The sequence below is a fragment of the Dendrobates tinctorius genome, unplaced genomic scaffold (genome assembly GCF_039654945.1).
Source record: "Dendrobates tinctorius isolate UK_male_01 unplaced genomic scaffold, ASM3965494v1 ptg000156l, whole genome shotgun sequence".
NCBI classification, from domain to species: domain Eukaryota; kingdom Metazoa; phylum Chordata; class Amphibia; order Anura; family Dendrobatidae; genus Dendrobates; species Dendrobates tinctorius.
Genome location: NW_027361823.1, coordinates 17094541 through 17116898, shown reverse-complemented (window position 1 = coordinate 17116898; position 22358 = coordinate 17094541). Strand labels below are relative to the sequence as shown.

Here is a 22358-nt window from a genome sequence, read left to right as displayed (position 1 = left end):
ACGTGTAAGTACTTCACATGGAGTCAAAAACTACTGTTTTACACCAATAAGCAGTCTTAGGCCTTACGGATTAGGATAATAGCGGACTTCAGTAGATGACAAGCTTAAAGACTGTTGTTAGGTCTTTATGTTATAACAACCGTCATCAACTAGTTTTAGATCTATGGAAGTGCAGGGAGGTCTTTTACTATAGTTTTAGCAGTATCTAGTAGGTTAAATTGTCTGTAGATTGGTGCTAGCAACTTCCCTGCCTGTTACAGCAGGGTGTTATCGGAAATATACAGCTGACAGGCTCTCTTTAAACTGTAAGTTTAGCTGCTATGCCTGAGCCACACAGCTGCTGTAATTATCTGGCAGTTTATGGTAAAGCCTCACTCCAAAATTTGTTTTTTATTTTAGCACTGAAGCGGTGCTGCTAACATAAGACCCCTGCACCTAACATTATATTCGCCACATACCGTCTTCAGCTCTTCCCAGTGCTGTTCTGGACCTGTGCCACCATTATATGACCACAATTTCTGACTGATCAGAAGTCTGAATTAACTGCTGAAAGCTGTCAATCTAGGTCTATGAGAACCACAACAAAACTCATAGACCTGCATTGAAAAATGACCTCTGGTTTGCAAATGATCAAGCAGATCACAAACTGCATGAATAAAAGATGAAGACTGAACTGTTGAGTATATTACTAGGGACAGGGACCTTAACACCACTCCAGTACTGCAATAACAATTAATGCTGGAGATGTGCTGTAAAGCCCTCCTTCACCGAACATGCTATTATTTCTCAGGAGGTTAATGCATTCAACAGAACCTTTGACTATGAAAGATTTCTAAAAACTTGAGTACATGCTACTAGAGTTGAGCAAAACGGGTCGGTCAAATTCAAAAGTTGGCGACTTTCGCTGAAATGAAACCCGACCATAGCGTGAGGTTGGCCACAAGGTCATCGACCCGAGCGCCAAAGTCGCTTTTCAAATGATGCTTCCAGCGCCCTTTTTCAGCCAATGATGGAGGACGCACTCTGTGGGCAACGCGATGACATAGGCATCGGTCACCACCATCTTTGAGAAGGGCATGCAAGTGATTGGCTGGCTTTGTGTGGCGTCACAGGGGCTATAAAAGGGCATGCACACCGACCGCCATCTTACTTCTGCCGATCTTAGCATTAGGGAGAGGTTGCTGCTGCTGATTCAGAATAAGGGAGAGCGTTAGGCAGGGAAGAAGAACCAAAAAACTGCTTCTGCTGTTATTTCCACTGTACAACACAACAGTTTGTGTGCAGTGACTGGGGAGGCTATATTTTTGTGCATCAGCTCTGTTGGTTGTTAGGCTGCCTTATAAGGCTCCCTGATAGCTGCATTGCTGTTTGCACACTGCTGTGCAAACTGCTATTTTAAAAGCAAAAATACTTTTCTTCCTCTTTTCTGCACAGTTACCAAGCGTTAATTTTTCCACCCTTTTGTGTGCAGCAGTCCTGCTTATTAGGCTGCCTGCATCCACACTTAGACTGAGAGCATCATTGTCAGCCTCCTAAAATCTCTAGTGAGATCCAAAATCTCACCAATACTATATACACCCTCCACCTTGTCATACACCATCCAATTTCAGCCTGTTATATTGATGTGTAATCTCTACTGGGCCTGAGACAATAGTTCAGCATCCTCAAATCTCTAGTGAGATTCAAATTCTCACCAATACTACATACACCCTCCACCTTGTCATACACCATCCAATTTCAGCCTTTTACATTGAGGTGTAATCTCTACTGGGCCTGAGACAATAGTTCAGCGTCCTCAAATCTCTAATGAGATTCAAATTCTCACCAATACTACATACACCCTCCACCTTGTCATATACCATCCAATTTCAGCCTGTTACATTGAGGTGTAATCTCTACTGGGCCTGACACACTAGTTCAGCGTCCTCAAATCTCTAGTGAGATTCAAAGTCTCACCAATACTATATACACCTTCTTCCTTGTTTTACAGTACCATATAGCTGGTGGTATTTTGGGTACATTTTCACAAAAATGAGGAAGTATGGTGGAAGAGTCCTTGGAAGTGGGCGTGGGTTGCCAGCTGGTCCCGATGGTGGCGGTGTTGGTGGTGCATCTGTTGGTAGTGGCAAAAGCACAATAGCACCTAAGGCAGGAGGTGTTGAGCCTGTGTCATCGTCTGGCTCCACAAGGCCTCGAAGGCTCCCTTTTCTGGGAGTAGGTAAACCGTTTTTAAAGCCGGAGCTTCAGGAACAAGTTTTGGCTTACATTGCTGACACAGCCTCCAGCTCTCTCACCTCCTCTTCTAAAGTTTCAAAAAATAAATGCACTGAGTCGTCAGTGGAGGCTCCTGGTCAGGAACAACACCTTTCCTTGTTTCCTTCACCCCTACCAAAAGTGAAGGATGCGGCAGGCCACACTACAGATTACTAAATGGAGCTCTTTTCACATACCATGCCTGAGTTATCAAGTCAAATTGTGAATTCCCCAGTCCAAGATGAATCTGTCATGGAGTGCACTGATGCACAGCCACTGCTAGATTTTTCTGCTGGTACATTCACTCAGAGCACTACATTGTCCTCGCAGTGTACTGAGGCAGAATCAGACCCTGATGAAACTCAGATGCCCCTTCCCGCATACTATACCACCTTACATGGTGACACAGAGGAAGGTGCACATGAAATTGAAGAGGAGGTGATGGATGACCCAGTTGTTGACCCAGATTGGCATCCATTGGAGGAAGAGGGTGCCGCTGCCAATAGCTCAGAAGAGGAGGGGGAGGATCCGCAGCAGGCAACAACATCGCAACAGCTGTTATCTGGCAGGCCTCAAAATGTCTTCCATAGTAGGAAAATCCTAATGATCAGGCAAAAGTTATCTGTAAGAAGTGCGCAAAGACCTTTAGCCGAGGGAAAAATCTGAGAAATTTGAATACCAGTTGCATGCTTAGACATTTAAGCACCAATCACTTGCAAGCGTGGACGGACTACCAAACCTCACGTACCACATGTGCACCTGCTCCAAATGAAGGTAGTCAGCAGCGCTACATCGCTTCCCCACTGTAAGCCCACCAGTTAGCACACCACCAGCAGCAAATGTTGAGGTGTCATCGCAAGGGCAAATCAATCATGGAATCATAATGTTATTGCTACAAAAGACTGAATCTAGACCATCAGCAACACCACCAACACCATCACCATCACCAACCCTCTCTCAGTCTGCCATGTCCACCGCTAGTTCCACCATATGCAGCTCTCAAGTCCAGCTCACCCTGCCAGAGACTCTTGGTAGGACAAGAAAGTACTCATCCTCTCATCCGCGTACACTGGCTTTGAACGCCCACATTGCCAAACTAATCTCGTTAGAGATGATGCCCTACCGGTTGGTTGAAAGCAAAGCTTTCTGCGAGCTCATGGCCTACGCAGTACCACGCTATGACCTACCCAGTCGGCACTTCTTTTCGCAAAAGCCATCCCAGCCCTCCACGTGCATGTGATAGACCACATTGACCATGCACTCAAGTAATCAGTGAGTGGAAAAGTGCACCTCACAACAGATGCATGGTCGAGTAAGCATGGCCAGGGTCGTTAAGTGTCCATCACTGCGCACTGGGTTAATATGGTGGATGCAGGGTCCACTGGCGACAGCAGCGGTGGGACAGTGTTGCCTAGCCCACGGTATAGGAAACAGTTGGCTGTAGGCATTCGACCCTCCTCCTCCAGAAGCGAAAGCTCGTCCACAGAGCACAGTCGCACGAGCATTCCATCCGCAGCTGCCAGTGTTGCACACGAGGTGTCCCACTATCGAACAGTTAGTGGTAAGCGTCAGCAGGTTGTGTTGAAGATGATGTCTTTGGGCAACAACAGACACCGCGGAGGTACTGGCCGACTACTTAGAATCATAGAATCATAGAATCGTAGAGTTGGAAGGGACCTCCTGGGCCATCTGGTCCAACCCCCTGCTCGAAGCAGGAATCGCTAAATCATCCCAGTCAGATGTCTGTCTAGCCTCTGTTTGAAGACTTCCATTGAAGGAGAACTCACCACTTCTCGTGGCAGCCTGTTCCACTCATTGATCACTCTAACTGTCAAAAAGTTTTTTCTAATATCTAATCTGTGTCTCCTCCCATTCAGTTTCATCCCATTGCTTCTAGTCTTTCCTTGTGCAAATGAGAATAAAGTTGATCCTTCTACAATGTGACAGCCCTTTAGATATTTGTAGACAGCTATTAAGTCTCCTCTCAGTCTTCTCTTTTGCAAACTAAACATTACCAAATCCTGCAACCTTTCCTCATAAGACAGGGTTTGCAGACCAGTCACCATTCTGGTCGCTCTTTTCTGAACTTGCTCCAGTTTGTTGATGTCTTTTTTAAAATGTGGTGCCCAAAACTGGACACAATATTCCAGATGAGGTCCGACCACAGAGGAGTAGAGGGAAATAATGACTTCACGTGATCTAGACTGTATGCTTCTGTTAATACATCCTAGAATTGCATTTGCCTTTTTTGCTGCTGCATCACTCTGTTGACTCATATTCATTCTGTGATCTATTAGTATCTTTTTCACACGTGCTGTCACTTAGCCCTATTCCTCCCATTCTGTATATGATTTTTTCATTTTTATTGCCCAGATGTAGTACTTTGCATTTCTCCCTGTTAAAAACCATTCTGTTAGTTGCTGCCCACTTCTCCAGTTTATTTATATCTTTTTGAATCCTCTCTCTCTCTTCTCTAGTATTAGCTATCCCTCCTAGCTTTGTGTCATCAGCAAATTTAATCAGTTTACCCTCAATTCCTTCATCTAAATCATTGATAAAGATGTTGAACAATACAGGGCCCAGGACAGAGCCCTGTGGTACCCCACTTGAGACATTCTTCCAACTGGATGTGCAGCCATTTACAACCACTCTTTGGGTCCGATCACTAAGCCAGTTATGAATCCACCTAACAGTTGCCTTGTCCATTCCATACTTAGTCATTTTTTCAATAAGGATTGTATGAGAGACTTTGTCAAATGCTTTGCTGAAGTCAAGATATACTATATCTACAGCATCTCCTTGATCCACCCAATCAGTGATTCCATCATAGAAGGAAATTAAGTTAGTCTGACATGACTTATTAGTTACAAACCCATGCTGACTCTGTTTAATCACTTCATTCTTATCCAGGTACTGACATACATGTTGTTTAATAATTTGTTCAAAGATCTTTCCTGGTATAGAAGTCAGACTCACCGGCCTATAGTTGCCTGGGTCCACCTTCTTCTCCTTTTTGAAGATAGGAACAACATTTGCTCTTCTCCAGTCTTCTGGCACTTCTCCTGTTCTCCAAGAATTTTCAAAGATTATGGAGAGGGGTTCAAAAATTTCTTCTGCTATCTCCTTCAGTACTCTGGGGTGTAATTCATCTGGACCTGGAGACTTGAATTCATTTAGGTTAGCTAAGTGTTTCCTCACTATCTTTCTGTTTATAGATAGCCTGGATTCTTCTATTCCCTTAATAGGACAGTAAAGAACAGTTGATGTTACATTTCCTTTCTGAGACAAAACAGATGCAAAATAGGAATTTAAAAGTTCAAACTGAGTCATGGCTGGGCAGTCTACATCTTGAGGCAGGCAAGGTAGTTAGTGATAACGGCCGGAATTTTGTGGCAGTCATAGCCCTTTCAAAACTCAGACACATACCTTGCCTGGCTCACACCTTGAACCTTGTGGTGCAGTGCTTCCTCAATAATTATCCGGAGTTAACAGTCCTGCTCCATAATTTGCGAAGACTGTGCTCGCACATCCACCGGTCGCCCGTACACTCCAGTCGTATGCAGAAGCTGCAGCGATTGCTACTCCTTCCCAAGCAACGCCTAATTATCGACATTGCAACAAGGTGGAAATCCACTCTGCACATGGTTCAGAGGCTGTGCGAACAGAGGCAAGCTGTAATTCATTTGTGGGAGGATACACGGTCAGGCAGTTTGTGGGCAGACATGGAGTTGTCTGGTGTGCAGTGGTAGAAGCTGAAAGACCTCTGTAAAGTCCTTCAGTGTTTTGAGGAATGCACACGGCTGGTAAGCACAGACGACGCCATCATAAGCATGAGCATCCCACTTATGCGTCTGCTCATGCAAACTGTGGCGCACATTAAGGAGCAGGCGTCTGCAGCCAAGGAGGAAGAGGAGGAGGGAAGCCTTGATGACAGTCAGCCATTGTCTGCTCAGGGAAGTCTTGTGGACGAGGTGGAGGAAGAAGAGGAAGAGGAGGAGGATGTTGGGGATGATTATTTAGGGGAGGAGGATGCTTCTCAGGGGGCAAGACAAAATGTTGGCGTGGCAAGGTCAGGTACAGGGTTTGTGCGTGACTGGAGGGATGTTGATTTGCCAGAAAGTGCTCCTCCACCCAGCACTCGCAGTGCATCATTGACACCTGGGACATTGACCCACATGTCTGATTATGCCTTGCAGATCCTAAAAAGGGACCCCCACATTGTCAAAATGATGAATGATGACGACTACTGGCTGGCCAGCATCCTGGATCCACGCTATAAAGGCAAATTCCAAAACATCATGCCATAGGAGAACCTAGAGCTAATATTGGCTAACAAACAAGCAACTCTGGTAAACCGTTTGAGTCATTCCCACCACACAGCAGCATTGATGTTTCTCCCACGAGCCGTAGGGGGCTACATGGAAGAGGTGTTCTTGGTGCACAGAGCTGAAGTGGCGTTGGACAGAGGGGTTTCATGACCATGTTGTGGACTGATTTTTGAAGTACCGCTCACACGACTGGTAATACTGCATCGATTGAAAGTGACAGGAGACAGCAGTTGTCAACTATGGTAACAAACTACTTCTCCCATATTGATGTTCTCCCTCACCGGTAATTCCCCTTTGACTATTGGGCCAGTAAGCTTGACACCTAGCCTGAATTGGCACAATATGCCTTACAGGAGCTCGCTTGCCCTGCTGCTAGTGTGTTATCTGAAAGAGTCTTCAGTGCTGCTGGATCAATCCTGAAAAAAAAAAAGGACCCGTCTATTTACCCAAAATGTTGATGATCTAACCTTCATTAAAATGAACCATGCGTGGGTTTCAAAGGATTTTGTCCCACCCTCCCCTGCTGACACGTAGGTTGCCAGAAAAATGGCTCGCTTTTGTCCTCCTCTTCCACGGACTTCTCCAATTACTCCATTTGCAGCTGCTGAATGTCCAACATCAACATATGCCATTTTTTCCACCTCCCTAACTGGGCTGCCTCCCCCCATAAGGCAGGGGTCACCACCTGGCGCACGCACCCGTGTGAGTGACGTTGTCCTGGACAGGTGCGTGGGCCCACTCTTGGGCAACGGCACTGGCACAGGGTCCCTCATAGTACAATCAAGTGTCTCTGATGGTGGGGGTGCACACCCGCCATCAGACACACCGGCGTACTCTTAGGGGCCCTGTGCCAGTGCCATCGCCAATGAGTGGGCCCCCCCTGCTTGCTCAGGATCACAGCCCTTGCAAAGTTGAAATACTTACCTCTCCCTGCTCCACCGCCATGACATCTTCCGCCTTTCCTGACAGTGACATTCTGATCAGAGAGCGCGATGACATCACGTCTGTATGCCCTCTGTCTAAACAGTCCAAGTGCAGTGAGATTGAAGATGGTGACGACGAGGAGTCCAGACTAATACAGGGATTCCCTAGCAAGGAGACTTATTTAATTGTTTTCAATGTTTGAACAGCAATTTTTGGGGAGCACTATACTCTGGAGAATGATATATGAGGCCTACCATACACTGGAGCATTCCAAAGGTGGACATCAGACACTGGAGCAGCATTTACAGGGCCCATTATACACTGGAGCATTAGAAATGGGGCCCATTATATATGGAGCATTATTTGGGCCCATAAGACAGTGGAGCTTCATCCATGGGGACCAACATATACTGTAGCATTATGTGGAGCTTATCATATACTGTATGGAACATTATATGGGACCAATGATTCTGTATGGAGAAATATATGGGCCTCATTGCTCTGTATAGCACACTATGCGGTGGCCATAATACTGTATGGAGTAATATACTGTCCATTTTAGGAGCTATTGGAGAATTTAAAATGCATATCAGTCATGAGATGTAAGAAGTGAAGTATTTTTCATTGTACTATACCGCTATTTCTCTGCCGTATCAGAGGATCATGAATTGTGGCATGTGTTAAAAGAGCCCAGTGACACTCTTTGGCCCAAGGCCCATGAAAATAAACCCCAGTTTTCAATGCCTAACTATTATTATAAAGTAAATTAAGGTTGACAAGCTTAAGTAATAAGAATTTATGTTTTTGGCATTAAAATGGGCACTATAGGTGTGTTTCCTGTCTTCCACTCACTGCCGACCTTGGATCCCCATTGACTTGCATTGGGTTTCGTGTTTCAGTCGGCCTTCGACTTTTCACGATAATCGGCCGATTGCGTTCGACCCGACTTTTGAGAAAGTCAGGTTTCATGAAACCTGACTCGACCCGAAAAAAGGCAAAGTGGCTCATCCCTACATGCTACATTTCCCTTATTCAGGAGCTCCAGTAACATATCATGTGTATGGGCTTTAAAGCATGCATAAAAGTTATGCTCTACATCAGAGAAGCCTTATCAAGCTGAAGAGATTCATGACTTGACTTCACAGAAATAAGGTGCTTTCTTTATGGGTCCTATGATGGGCATCTTAGAGGGCTGTTTATTGGCTGTAACAGTGTGTGCAACCATTACTCTGTCATTATGCATCATATTAATCTTTATTTAGTTTGTTTATTTTTTTCAGTTTGTAATAATGGCCTATTCTTTATTATGGAACCTAATTTTTCTGCACCAAAAATGAGAAAATATCCATGTTTTGCACTTACTTTTTATGTAATTTTATGAGCATTTTTTATGTATTTTTACATTAAATTTACAATTCTCATACTTCATGTTTCTCCTGTTTAAATAAAAACACATATACTTACCTGCCATGTTGGTGCGGATCCAGCAGTGTTGGCACTTGCATTCCTGGGGCTCACGTGAGGTTTTTATGACATGCTAGCACTGTGCTCAATCAGCACTGTCGTCACTGTTCCCCGCCTTAGGACAAATTGAACATCAAGAGGAAGTCAGAGAACAGTCATAGACCTGACTTCCTGTCCAGGTTCAATACGTTTGAATGCGGAGATAGTGAAGCCAGACCTCATTGCAGGGTGATGTAACAACCTCACATGAGCCCCATGTGAGCAGATACCAACACTGCTGGAATGGCGCTGGCAAGGGAGGTGAGTATAGGTATTTTTATTTTAAAGGGGCCAAACGCGAGGAATGTGAAGGGGTTGTCCAAAATCACAAAAAAATATCATAGCTGGGTAGAGTAGTGAAACGCAAGTTTATAAATACTTTCTTTGATACAAATTGTTATTCGATTGCTGAGAAAATCTTTAAGAACTTTGAATCCTTATGTATTGCTGCAGTCGCACTATGGATGACGTTATTTTTACATTAATCCTGGCATTGTTCCCCACTTAATGAAGCCACTCTTGACTTGATTGGTGAAATTCAGTGCAGATGCATTGCTGACATTAGCAGGTATTAATAGCAGGTATTAACAGATGTTAATCCAGTACATGAGACTGGTCTAAACAGGAAATATGGAAGATCACTGCAATAGTCTAGAATCAATCCTTTATTGGTGCATTGTAGCCTCATTTACATAAATATTCAAAGTTTATCTACTTAGTGATGAAAACTCCATTTGCAGCCAAGACTTCCCTAGTCAAACATGTAATTAAGTTGGTTATTCTAAAGTTTATTTTAGGTTCTCTTTTAATAGTATAGATAGGTAAAATAAATATAAGACAAATATGGACCAATTAGCCCAGTAAATTTGTACAGATTATAAAAATTTGATTTTTTTTTCCTTTAAATAAAACATTTGATCACTTGTATTGATGAAATATCAAAGGTTGTCATGAGGCGAGAAGTAAACTGATACTTCTATCTCTTTGGAAAGGCAACACCATATCCATCATCATTATAGAGAAAACTTTTTTAACTGTAGTCTAAATTCCTAAAAAAAATTGAATTCCTTTAAAATTGAAGAAAGAAAATTGTGCATAAAATTTTAAGAAAAAATATTTATTTTTTTCAAAATTGGCTTAACTAAACCAAAGCAAAGTAACTGCTCCCTTTTAGGTGTCTTTTAAAAGGTGTTCTACTGTTATAGCTAGAGAGCTTCTGGCTAGCGTGTTCTCCAAATAAGTCACTCTCTTTAACTGATGATGGTCCTTACTTTTAGATGTTACGCTTTTTCATCACTGTAACAAGTGAGGCAAAAGCACATTTCACATGTTTTGTTTAATACAAGAAGCTCTCAAACATCTTCCCACAAGCAATTTTATTGATTTTTATGCTTTTGACCCGTAAGAACATCCAGAGATAAAAAGGTGCCATGTGTCCAATGACAGAACATCATCATCTGTCTGATTTTTATCTGATCTCTGCTGTTTGATTTAACCATTCGGTACATTTTTATACAGGTGATGATGGTGAATCTTTCTACTGATGATAATTCTTCACTTTTTATAATTTTATAATGAGGAGAATGTAAGAGTAGTTAAGTATCCTAAATAAGGATGATGGCCAGAATTAGATTTTATTCGTATAACGCTTATGCCATGATTAAGCAATTACAATTTATATGCCATTGAGATTAAGGTCAAGCATAGTAATATAAGTGAGTGCAGTAGTTTAGAAAATGAGTCACAAGATAGATCCATTGAAATATAGGCTAAATAGACAGACTATGTGATGTCTAATAGAATAGATTCATATTTATAGTCTAGATACATTATGCATCTGAGTAAATGGGATTTACTTTGAATTTACAAATTGGATACACTTGAACCCAATTTTTTAGTGATTTAATTAGTCAAAATTAAGCTGCCATTTGACTGCTTGATATATTTGAAAGTCAGGAAAGGGTTAATATATATATATATATATATATAGTGCCTACAAGTAGTATTCAACCCCCTGCAGATTTAGCAGGTTTGATAAGATGCAAATAAGTTAGAGCCTTCAAACTTCACACAAGAGCAGGATTTATTAACAGATGCATAAATCTTACAAACCAAAAAGTTATGTTGCTCAGTTAAATTTTAATAAATTTTAAACATAAAAGTGTGGGTCAATTATTATTCAACCCCTAGGTTTAATATTTTGTGGAATAACCCTTGTTTGCAATTACAGCTAATAATCGTCTTTTATAAGACCTGATCAGGCCGGCACAGGTCTCTGGAGTTATCTTGGCCCACTCCTCCATGCAGATCTTCTCCAAGTTATCTAGGTTCTTTGGGTGTCTCATGTGGACTTTAATCTTGAGCTCCTTCCACAAGTTTTCAATTGGGTTAAGGTCAGGAGACTGACTAGGCCACTGCAACACCTTGATTTTTTCCCTCTTGAACCAGGCCTTGGTTTTCTTGGCTGTGTGCTTTGGGTCGTTGTCTTGTTGGAAGATGAAATGACGACCCATCTTAAGATCCTTGATGGAGGAGCGGAGGTTCTTGGCCAAAATCTCCAGGTAGGCCGTGCTATCCATCTTCACATGGAGGCGGACCAGATGGCCAGGCCCCTTGGATGAGAAACAGCCCCACAGCATGATGCTGCCACCACCATGCTTGACTGTAGGGATGGTATTCTTGGGGTCGTATGCAGTGCCATCCAGTCTCCAAACGTCACGTGTGTGGTTGGCACCAAAGATCTCGATCTTGGTCTCATCAGACCAGAGAACCTTGAACCAGTCTGTCTCAGAGTCCTCCAAGTGATCATGAGCAAACTGTAGACGAGCCTTGACATGACGCTTTGAAAGTAAAGGTACATTATGGCCTCGTCTGGAACGGAGATCATTGCGGTGGAGTACGTTACTTATGGTATTGACTGAAACCAATGTCCCCACTGCCATGAGATCTTCCCGGAGCTCCTTCCTTGTTGTCCTTGGGTTAGCCTTGACTCTTCGGACAAGCCTGGCCTCGGCACGGGAGGAAACTTTCAAAGGCTGTCCAGGCCGTGGAAGGCTAACAGTAGTTCCATAAGCCTTCCACTTCCGGATGATGCTCCCAACAGTGGAGACAGGTAGGCCCAACTCCTTGGAAAGGGTTTTGTACCCCTTGCCAGCCTTGTGACCCTCCACGATCTTGTCTCTGATGGCCTTGGAATGCTCCTTTGTCTTTCCCATGTTGACCATGTATGAGTGCTGTTCACAAGTTTGGGGAGGGTCTTAAATAGTCAGAAAAGGCTGGAAAAAGAGATAATTAATCCAAACATGTGAAGCTCATTGTTCTTTGTGCCTGAAATACTTCTTAATACTTTAGAGGAACCAAACAGAATTCTGGTGGTTTGAGGGGTGGAATAATAAATGACCATCTGAATAAACTTTTCACAATTTAAAAAAAAATTAAACAAAGAAATAACATTCTTTTTTGCTGCAGTGCATTTCACACTTCCAGGCTGATCTACAGTCCGAATGTCACAATTAGAGTTGAGCGAAACGGGTCGAACAATTTCAAAAGTCGCCGACTTTTGGCAAAGTCGGGTTTCATGAAATGAAACCCGACCCTAGGATAAGGTCGGCCACGAGGTCGGCGACTTACGCGCCAAAGTCGCGTTTCAAAAGTTTGTTTATTATGCAAATTGTCTCTTCAAAGAGGAAGAGGACTAGAACTCTAGTGCCACCTATTGGAGGTAGCAATCCTAAAAGTCAATGTTGACCCTTTGACGAGCCTAGTTACATGACTTAGGATATAAGCCAAACCAGAATCTCCAATTGCAGACACTGTGTTTCGGGGTACTGCCCCTCATCAGTGCAAAGTGCAAAAGTTTGTTTAGCGCTCTTTTTCAGCCAATCAGGATCCACGGACACTGTGGGCATGTGATTGGCTTGCTTTGGTGGGTGTCACAGGGGTTATAAAAGGGCGTGCACGCCGACCGCCATCTTACTTCTGCCGATCTTAGCATAGGGAGAGGTTGCTGATTCTGTAGGGAGAGCGTTAGGCAGGGAAGAAGAAAAAAAAACTGCTTCTGCTGCTAGCGATTTTGCCTGTGCAACACACCAGTCACTGTGTGTGCAGTGCAAGGGGAGGCTATATTGTGGTGGATCAGCGGTGTTGGTTGTTAGGCTGCCTTCTAAGGCTTCCTGACAACTGCATTGCTGTTTCCCCACTGCTCTGCAAACTGCTTTTTTAAAAGCAATCCCAATTTTTTTTTTTGTCCTGCTGAGGTACTGAGCGTGCATTTATTCACACCATACAGCGGTGTACGCTCCTCACACAGTACCGTGTAACGGCTGTTATCACAGCCACAGTGAAGCTATCTGTGTGTCACTGTGGAAGGATAAGTGGAGGATTTGTTCCGTTCTTACAGACCTACACTCTAGGGAGATTCCTATTCTGCCCAATTCTACAATTCACTTTTTTCACACCTGTGCCATCGAGCCTGTGACATAGCGCTCTGATATTCAGTGGGCCTCACATAATCCAAAAGTGTCCAGTGTCCACAAGTATCTGCAGAAATTCAAAATCTCCCTTATCCTGCAGTCACTTTTTTCACACCTGTGCCATCGAGCCTGTGACATAGCGCTCTGATATTCAGTGGGCCTCACACAATCCAAAAGTGTCCAGTGTCCACAAGTGTCTGCAGAAATTCAAAATCTCCCTTATCCTGTAGTCACTTTTTTCACACCTGTGCCATCGAGCCTGTAACATAGCGCTCTGATATTCAGTGGGCCTCACACAATCCAAAAGTGTCCAGTGTCCACAAGTGTCTGCAGAAATTCAAAATCTCCCTTATCCTGTAGTCACTTTTTTCACACCTGTGCCATCGAGCCTGTGACATAGCGCTCTGATATTCAGTGGGCCTCACACAATCCAAAAGTGTCCAGTGTCCACAAGTGTCTGCAGAAATTCAAAATCTCCCTTATCCTGTAGTCACTTTTTTCACACCTGTGCCATCGAGCCTGTGACATAGCGCTCTGATATTCAGTGGGCCTCACACAATCCAAGTGTCCAGTGTCCACAAGTGTCTGCAGAAAATCTAAATCTCCCCTGTCCTATAGACACCTTGTACCTTGTTTTACATTACTATATAGTTTGTTGGATTTTGTCTACATTTCTACCAAAAATGAGGAAGGCTGGTGGAAGAGGCCGTGGAATTGGGCGGGGGTTGGCAGCTGGTAATGATGGTGTTGGTGGTGGATCTGATGGTAGTGGCAAAAGCAAAATAGGACCGAATGCAGGAGGTGTTGAGCCTGCGTCATCGTCTGGCTCCATAAGGCTTCAAAGGCTTAGTTTTCTAGGAGTTGGCAAACCGCTTTTAACGCCAGAGCATCAGGAAAAAGTTTTGTCTTACATTGCTGACTCAGCCTCCAGCTCCATCGCCTCCTCTTCTGAAGTTGTAAAAAGTAAAAGCACTGAGTCGTCATTGGAGGCTCATGTTCATGAACCACACCTTTCCTTGTGTCCTTCACCCCAACCAAGATTGAAGGATGACGCAGGCCATACTACTGATTACTCCATGGAGCTGTTTTCACATACCATGCCTTGATTATCAAGTGAAATGGTGAATTACCCAGGCCAAGATGAATCTGACATGGAGTGCACTGATGCACAGCTGCTGATAGATGATTCTGCTGGTACATTCACTCAGAGCACTACATTGTCCAGTGTACAGAGCCAGATTCTGACCCTGATGAGACTCAGGTGCCCCTTCCCGCACACTATACCACCATACACGGTGACACAGAGGAAGGTGCACATGACATTGAAGAGGAGGTGATGGATGACCCAGTTGTTGACCCAGATTGGCATCCATTGGGGGAAGAGGGTGCTGCTTCCAATAGCTCAGATGAGGAGCATCCACAGCAGACATCGACATCGCAACAGCTGTTATCTGGCAGGCCCGGAGCACTCCAAAGACAGGTTCCAAAAATCAAAAGAGTTGCTGGACAGCTTGTCCAGAGGGTCAAAAGATCACAGCGTGCTAGGCCGCAAAATGTCTGCCAAAGTAGGAAGAGTGCAGTGTGGCAGTTTTTTGAACAAAATCCTCATGATCAGGCCAAGGTTATCTGTAAGAAGTGCGCAAAGACCTTTAGCCGAGGGAAAAATCTGAAAAATTTGAATACCAGTTGCATGCTTAGACATTTAACCAGCATGCACTTGCAAGCGTGGACACAACACCAAACCTCAAGTGCCACATGTGCAACTGATCACAAAGAAGGTAGTCAGCAACGCTACATTGTTTCCCCCACTGTAAGCCCACCGGTTAGCACAGCAGCAAATGTTGAGGTGTCATTGCAAGGCCACAGCAGTCAGGGAATCCCACTGTTATATCAACGAAATACTGAATCTAGGCCATCAGAAAGAACACCAACTCCATCACCATCATCAACCCTCTCTCAGTCCGCCCTGTCCACCGCTACTTCCACCATATGCAGCTCTCAAGTCCAGCTCACCCTCCCAGACACTATGAGTAGGTCAAGAAAGTACTCAGTCTCTCATCCGTGTACACTGGGTTTGAACGCCCACATTGCCAAACTAATCTCGTTTGAGATGATGCCCTATCGGTTGGTGGAAAGCGCAGCTTTCCGCGAACTCATAGCCTATGCAGTACCACGCTATGACCTACCCAGTCGCCACTTCTTCTCTCGCAAAGCCATCCCAGCCCTCCACCATCATGTGAAAGACCGCATTGTCCATGCACTCAAGCAGTCAGTGAGTAGAAAGGTGCACCTCACAACTGATGCATGGTCCAGTCAGCATGGCCAGGGCCGTTACGTGTCCATCACTGCGCACTGGGTTAATGTGGTGGATGCAGGGTCCACAGGGGACAGCAGTGGTGGGACAGTGCTGCCTAGCCCACGGTATAGGAAATAGTTGGCTGTAGGCGTTCCACCCTCCTCCTCCTCCTCCTCCAGAAGCGAAAGCTCGTCCACAGAGCGCACGAGCACTCCATCTGCAGCTGCCACTGTTGCACATGAGGTGTCCCCCTATCGAGCAGCTAGTGGAAAGCGTCAGCAGGCTGTGTTGCAGATGATGTGTTTGGGCGACAGACACACCGCCGAGGTGCTGGCCGAGTACTTGAAGCGACAAACTGAGTCATGGCTGGGCAGTGTACATCTTGAGGCAGGCAAGGTAGTTAGTGATAACGGCCGTAATTTTGTGGCAGGCATAGCCCTTTCAAAACTCAGCCACATACCTTGCTTGGCTCACACCTTGAACCTGGTGGTGCAGTGCTTCCTCAAAAATTATCCGGAGTTAACAGCCCTGCTCCATAAGGTGCGAAGACTGTGCGCGCACATCCGCCGGTCGCCTGTACACTCCGTTCGTATGCAGAAGCTGCAGCGATTGCTCCACCTTCCCAACCACTGCCTCATTATCGACATTGCAACAAGGTGGAACTCCACCCTGCACATGGTGGAGTGGCTGTGCGAGCAGAGGCAGGCCATAATGCTTTTTTGGGAGGATACACGGCCAGGCACTTTGAGAGCAGACATGGAGTTGACAGGCGTGCAGTGGTCGAAGTTGAAAGACCTCTGTAAAGTCCTTCAGTGTTTTGAGGAATGCACATGACTGGTAAGCGCAGACGACGCCATCCTAAGCATGAGCATCCCACTTATGCGTCTGCTCATGCAAACTTTGAAGCACCTTAACAAGCAGGCGTCTGCAGCCAATGTTGACGAGGAGGAAGAGGTGGAGGGAATCGTTGATGACATTCAGCCATTGTCTGCTCAGGGACCTCTCCTGGACGAGTTGGAGGAAGAAGAGGAGGAGGAGGATGATGATGGGGATGATTACTTAGGGGAGGAGGATGCATCTCGTGGGGCAAGTGAAAATATTGGCGTGGCAAGGTCTGGTACAGGGTTTGTGCATGACTGGAGGGATGTGGATTTGCCAGAAAGTGCTCCTCCAACCAGCACTCGCAGTGTATCATTGACACCGGGAACATTGGCCCACATGTCAGATTATGCCTTGCGGATCCTAAAAAGGGACCCCCGCATTGCCAAAATGATGAACGATGACAACTACTGGTTGGCCAGCATCCTGGATCCACGCTATAAAGGCAAATTACAAAACATCATGCCACAGGAGAACCTTGACCTAATATTGGCTAATAAACAAGCAACTCTGGTAAATCGGTTGCTTGAGGCATTCCCAGCACACAGCAGCGGTGATGGTTCTCATACGAGCCGTACGGGCCGGGGGGAAGCTTGGCAGAGGTGTTCATGGTGCACACAGCAGAAGTGGCGTTGGAGACAGGGGTTTCATGACAATGTTGTGGACTGATTTTTCAAGTACCGCTCACACAACTGGTAATACAGCATCGATGGAAAGTGACAGGAGACAGCAGTTGTCAACTATGGTTACAAACTACTTTTCCTCCCATATCGATGTTCTCCCACACAGGTCATTCCCCTTTGACTATTGGGCTGCTAAACTGGACACCTGGCCTGAATTGGCACAATATGCCTTACAGGAGCTCGCTTGCCCAGCTGCAAGTGTGCTATCGGAAAAGAGTCTTCAGTGCAGCTGGATCAATCCTGACAGAAAAAAGGACCCGTCTGTCAACCCAAAATGTGGATGATCTAACCTTCATTAAAATGAACCATGCATGGGTTTCCAAGGATTTTGTCCCACCTTCCCCTGATGACACATAGGGTGACAGAAAAATGGCTTGCTTTGGTCCACCTCTTCCTGGGACTTGACCTATTTCGCCTTTTGCATCAGCTGAATGTCCAACATCAACATATGCCACTTTCTAAAACTCCCTAACTGTGCTGCCTCCCACCATGGCCGGGGTCACCACCTAGCGCACGACACCGTGCGAGTGCCGTTGCCCTGGACAGGTGGGTAGGCCGACTCTTGGGCGCGGGCACTGGCAAAGGGTCCCTCATAGTGCAATCAAGTGTCTCTGATGGTGGTGGTGCACACCCGCCGTCAGACACACCGCCGTACTATGAGGGGCCCAGTGCCAGTACCGACGCCCACGAGTGGGCCCCCCTTGCTTGGGCAGGGCCACAGCATTTGCAATCTTTACCTCTCCCTGCTCCTCCGCTGTGTAGTCTGGGCCGTCAAATCCATACTGTGCCTGACACCATCTGAGCCTGCCTCCTGATGTATAGACATATCTTTTGAATGTGTACGCTATCCATACATGTTATCCAGGGATACGGTACCCTTTCTCACCTTTGTGCAATCACGTGCAAGCCATACTGGGCCTAACACCGTCTGAGCCTGCCTCCTGATGTATAGACATATCTTTTGAATGTGTACGCTATCCATACATGTTATCCGGGGATACGGTACCCTTTCTCACCTTTGTGCAATCACGTGCAAGCCATACTGGGCCTAACACCGTCTGAGCCTGCCTCCTGATGTATAGACATATCTTTTGAATGTGTACGCTATCCATACATGTTATCCGGGGATACGGTACCCTTTCTCACCTTTGTGCAATCACGTGCAAGCCATACTGGGCCTAACACCGTCTGAGCCTGCCTCCTGATGTATAGACATATCTTTTGAATGTGTACGCTATCCATACATGTTATCCGGGGTTACGGTACCCTTTCTCACCTTTGTGCAATCACTTGCAAGCCATACTGGGCCTAACACCGTCTGAGCCTGCCTCCTGATGTATAGACATATCTTTTGAATGTGTACGCTATCCATACATGTTATCTGGGGATACGGTACCCTTTCTCACCTTTGTGCAATCACGTGCAAGCCATACTGGGCCTAACACCGTCTGAGCCTGCCTCCTGATGTATAGACATATCTTTTGAATGTGTACGCTATCCATACATGTTATCCGGGGATACGGTACCCTTTCTCACCTTTGTGCAATCACGTGTAAGCCATACTGGGCCTAACACCGTCTGAGCCTGCCTCCTGATGTATAGACATATCTTTTGAATGTGTACGCTATCCATACATGTTATCCGGGGATACGGTACCCTTACTCACCTTTGTGCAATCACGTGCAAGCCATACTGGGCCTAACACCGTCTGAGCCTGCCTCCTGATGTATAGACATATCTTTTGAATGTGTACGCTATCCATACATGTTATCCGGGGATACGGTACCCTTTCTCACCTTTGTGCAATCACGTGTAATCCATACTGGGCGTGAGAACGGCTGTCTAGCTGTTAAGCAAGCTACAGCACCTGTGGTTTGCACACGTAAGTTTTTCATTTTTTCAGGAATGACGGTTAGGCCTAATTCCGGAACTGCGGGTGACCAGCACTTACTGGGAAATCATCGTTCGCGAGTAGAGTTGAGCGATACCAGCCGATACTTGAAAATATCGGATCGGAATGGATCGGCCGATCTTAAAAAAAAGTATCGGTATCGCCGATTCCGATACCGGGAACCAATGCAAGTCAATGGGGCCAAAATATCGGAATTAAAAAAAACCCTTTCTTTCCTTGTAGGTTAATTCTACATGAAGAAAAACAACTAAGAATAATGTAGAATGTATTGTGGGAGGTGGAGGAGACATTAAAGCCATAGAGGTTTAGCCCAATCAAATGGAATAGCAGGAATTAAACTTTTTTTTTTAAAGATGTTAGGAGTTACAAAGATATTGACTATGTTAGCCTCATTTATATTTTGCCAGACATGTATGTCTTCTTCTTCTACTTCCTTTTTTTACATTCTTCTTCTTCTTCTTCTACTTCCTTTTTTTACATTCTTCTTCTTCTTCTTCTACTTCCTTTTTTTACATTCTTCTTCTTATTCCTTTTTTTACATTCTTCTTCTTCTTCTTCTACTTCCTTTTTTTACATTCTTCTTCTTCTTCTTCTTCTTCTTCTTCTTCTTCTTCTTCTTCTTCTTCCTTTTCTTACATTCTTCATATTCTTCTTATTCAACAATTATTATTCTACATATTCAGCTTCTTCATCTTCTTCCTATTCTTCTTCATCATATTCTTGTTTGTGTCAGGCATTCCTGTAGTTGTTATCTAGAAAAGTTAGAAGTTTACACCTTCCGTTCTGCCTGTCACAAAAGATTTACAACAGGATTTGTCCGCGTTCAGTTTGGCCTGCAGAAGCAGGCCTTTTCCAGGGGCACCACGAGGAGGAACGGACTCACCCCCATACACTGCTTAGTCTTCTTCTGCTTATAAATAAGATAATATCATTTGCTCAGAGTATTAGTCTTATGCTTAATGTTCTTCTGCTTTGTTTTTTTTATGCTTCTTTGTCTTCTCTCTCTTGTTGTTCTGCATCTTGGTGGTTGTCTTCCTGTTCTTTGTCCTCTTGAACCAGCTGACGGTACTGGCACCCGGAGGGGCAGCAGAAGGAACAAGAGCCAATGGCACTACCGAGGACCAGCTGACGGTGCTGGAACCCGGTTACTAAGCAGGAGGTACCTGTGCTACAAAGCACTACCAAGGACCAGCAGACGTTGCCGGAACTCGGATACCGAGATGGAGGCACCTAGGCCAAAGGCTCTGACGAGAACCAGCTGACGGTGCTGGAACCCGGAGGGGTAGCATAAGCTGCAAGAGCAAATGGAAATAGCGAGGACCAGCTGACAGTGCTGGCACCCGGAGGGGCAGCAGAAGGAATAAGAGCCAATGGCACAACCGAGGACCAGCTGACGGTGCTGGAACCCGGTTACTAAGCAGGAGGTACCTGTGCTACAAAGCACTACCAAGGACCAGCAGACGTTGCCGGAACTCGGATACCGAGATGGAGGCACCTAGGCCAAAGGCTCTGACGAGAACCAGCTGACGGTGCTGGAACCCGGAGGGGTAGCATAAGCTGCAAGAGCAAATGGAAATAGCGAGGACCAGCTGACAGTGCTGGCACCCGGAGGGGCAGCAGAAGGAATAAGAGCCAATGGCACAACCGAGGACCAGCTGACGGTGCTGGAACCCGGTTACTAAGCAGGAGGTACCTGTGCTACAAAGCACTACCAAGGACCAGCAGACGTTGCTGGAACTCGGATACCGAGATGGAGGCACCTAGGCCAAAGGCTCTGATGAGAACCAGCTGACGGTGCTGGAACCCGGAGGGGTATCAGAAGTTACCCCTGAAAAGCAAAGTTGGCATGCCGCAAGCTGGCCGCAGTTACCGAATCACACAGTCCTACAGGGGGTGCTTGTCCTACTGGCACTATGGAACAAACCTTTCTTACCAGAACCCGCAGTCCACATAGGAAGCACCTAAACTGCTGGCACCCTAGCCTCGGCTAACCCAACCGCAACACGACATGGCAACTTGGGGTGGCAAACTGACATTGACACTTCCCGGAAACAGCAGGCAGGGCTGGAACCAAGCTGGGCAGGAGGGAGTACCCGTGCCAAAGTCAGTTATGAGCAGCAACTGGCGATGTTGGAGCCCAGGACAAGCACTTAGCAGGCTGAGGCCTGATGTGCTGTCAATTGGGAGGCAGCAGGACAGATTGCCATCAAAACAGCAGGGGAACAGCTGACGTTACTGAACCCCACAAACACAGGAGCTAGTGTTTTACTCTGTGAAGACGGCACTTCCGAGCAACAACTGGCTGTGTTGAAGCCCAGGGACAAGCACGGAGCAGGCTTAGGCTGCATTGAAGAAATTTTAAGATCGGTTGTAGACTACTAATTTGAACCAAGCTCCACTTAGGCCTGTGGATTCACTGATTTTCGTATTTCCCCTGTCCTCCAACCCCGCCAGTTACAGCTCCGAAGTGGCGTCTGCACAATCCACACTTGTTCCTGTGTTACAGGTGTTCAGTCCGGTCAGTTAATCCCCTGATGTGTGTCCGGCAATGTCGCCTGCTCTGTCCACATTCCGATAATGGGAATGTGGACAGAGCAGGCGACATTGCCGGACACACATCAGGGGATTAACTGATCGGACTGAACACCTGTAACACAGGAACAAGTGTGGATTGTGCAGACGCCACTTCGGAGCTGTAACTGGCAGGGTTGGAGGACAGGGGAAATACGAGAGACAGTGGAGCCACAGGCCTAATTGGAGCACGGTTAAAAATCAGTAGTGGTACGACTGTGTAGGCAGCAGGAGACTTTGCCATCCACACAGCAGGGGATCAGCTGACATTACTGAACCCCACTGAGACACGGGAGCAAGTATCTCTTTCCGTGTGGACGGCACTTCCGAACTACAACTGGCTGTGTTGAAGCCCAGGAAATAGGAGGGTGTAGGCAGAGGCCTACTGAATTTTGAATGAGGTGACAGCAGGAGAGACTGCCATCCACACAGCAGGGGATCAGCTGACGTTACTGAACCCCACTGAGACACGGGAGCAAGTATCTCTTTCCGTGTGGACGGCACTTCCGAACTACAACTGGCTGTGTTGAAGCCCAG

General features: G+C 45.8%; 1 protein-coding gene across 2 annotated transcripts in view; it reads left to right on the top strand.

Annotated features, from left to right (window-relative positions):
- Positions 1-22358, top strand: part of PCDH15 (protocadherin related 15) — a 2659104-nt gene that overhangs the window by 550685 nt on the left and 2086061 nt on the right. The window lies entirely within an intron of this gene.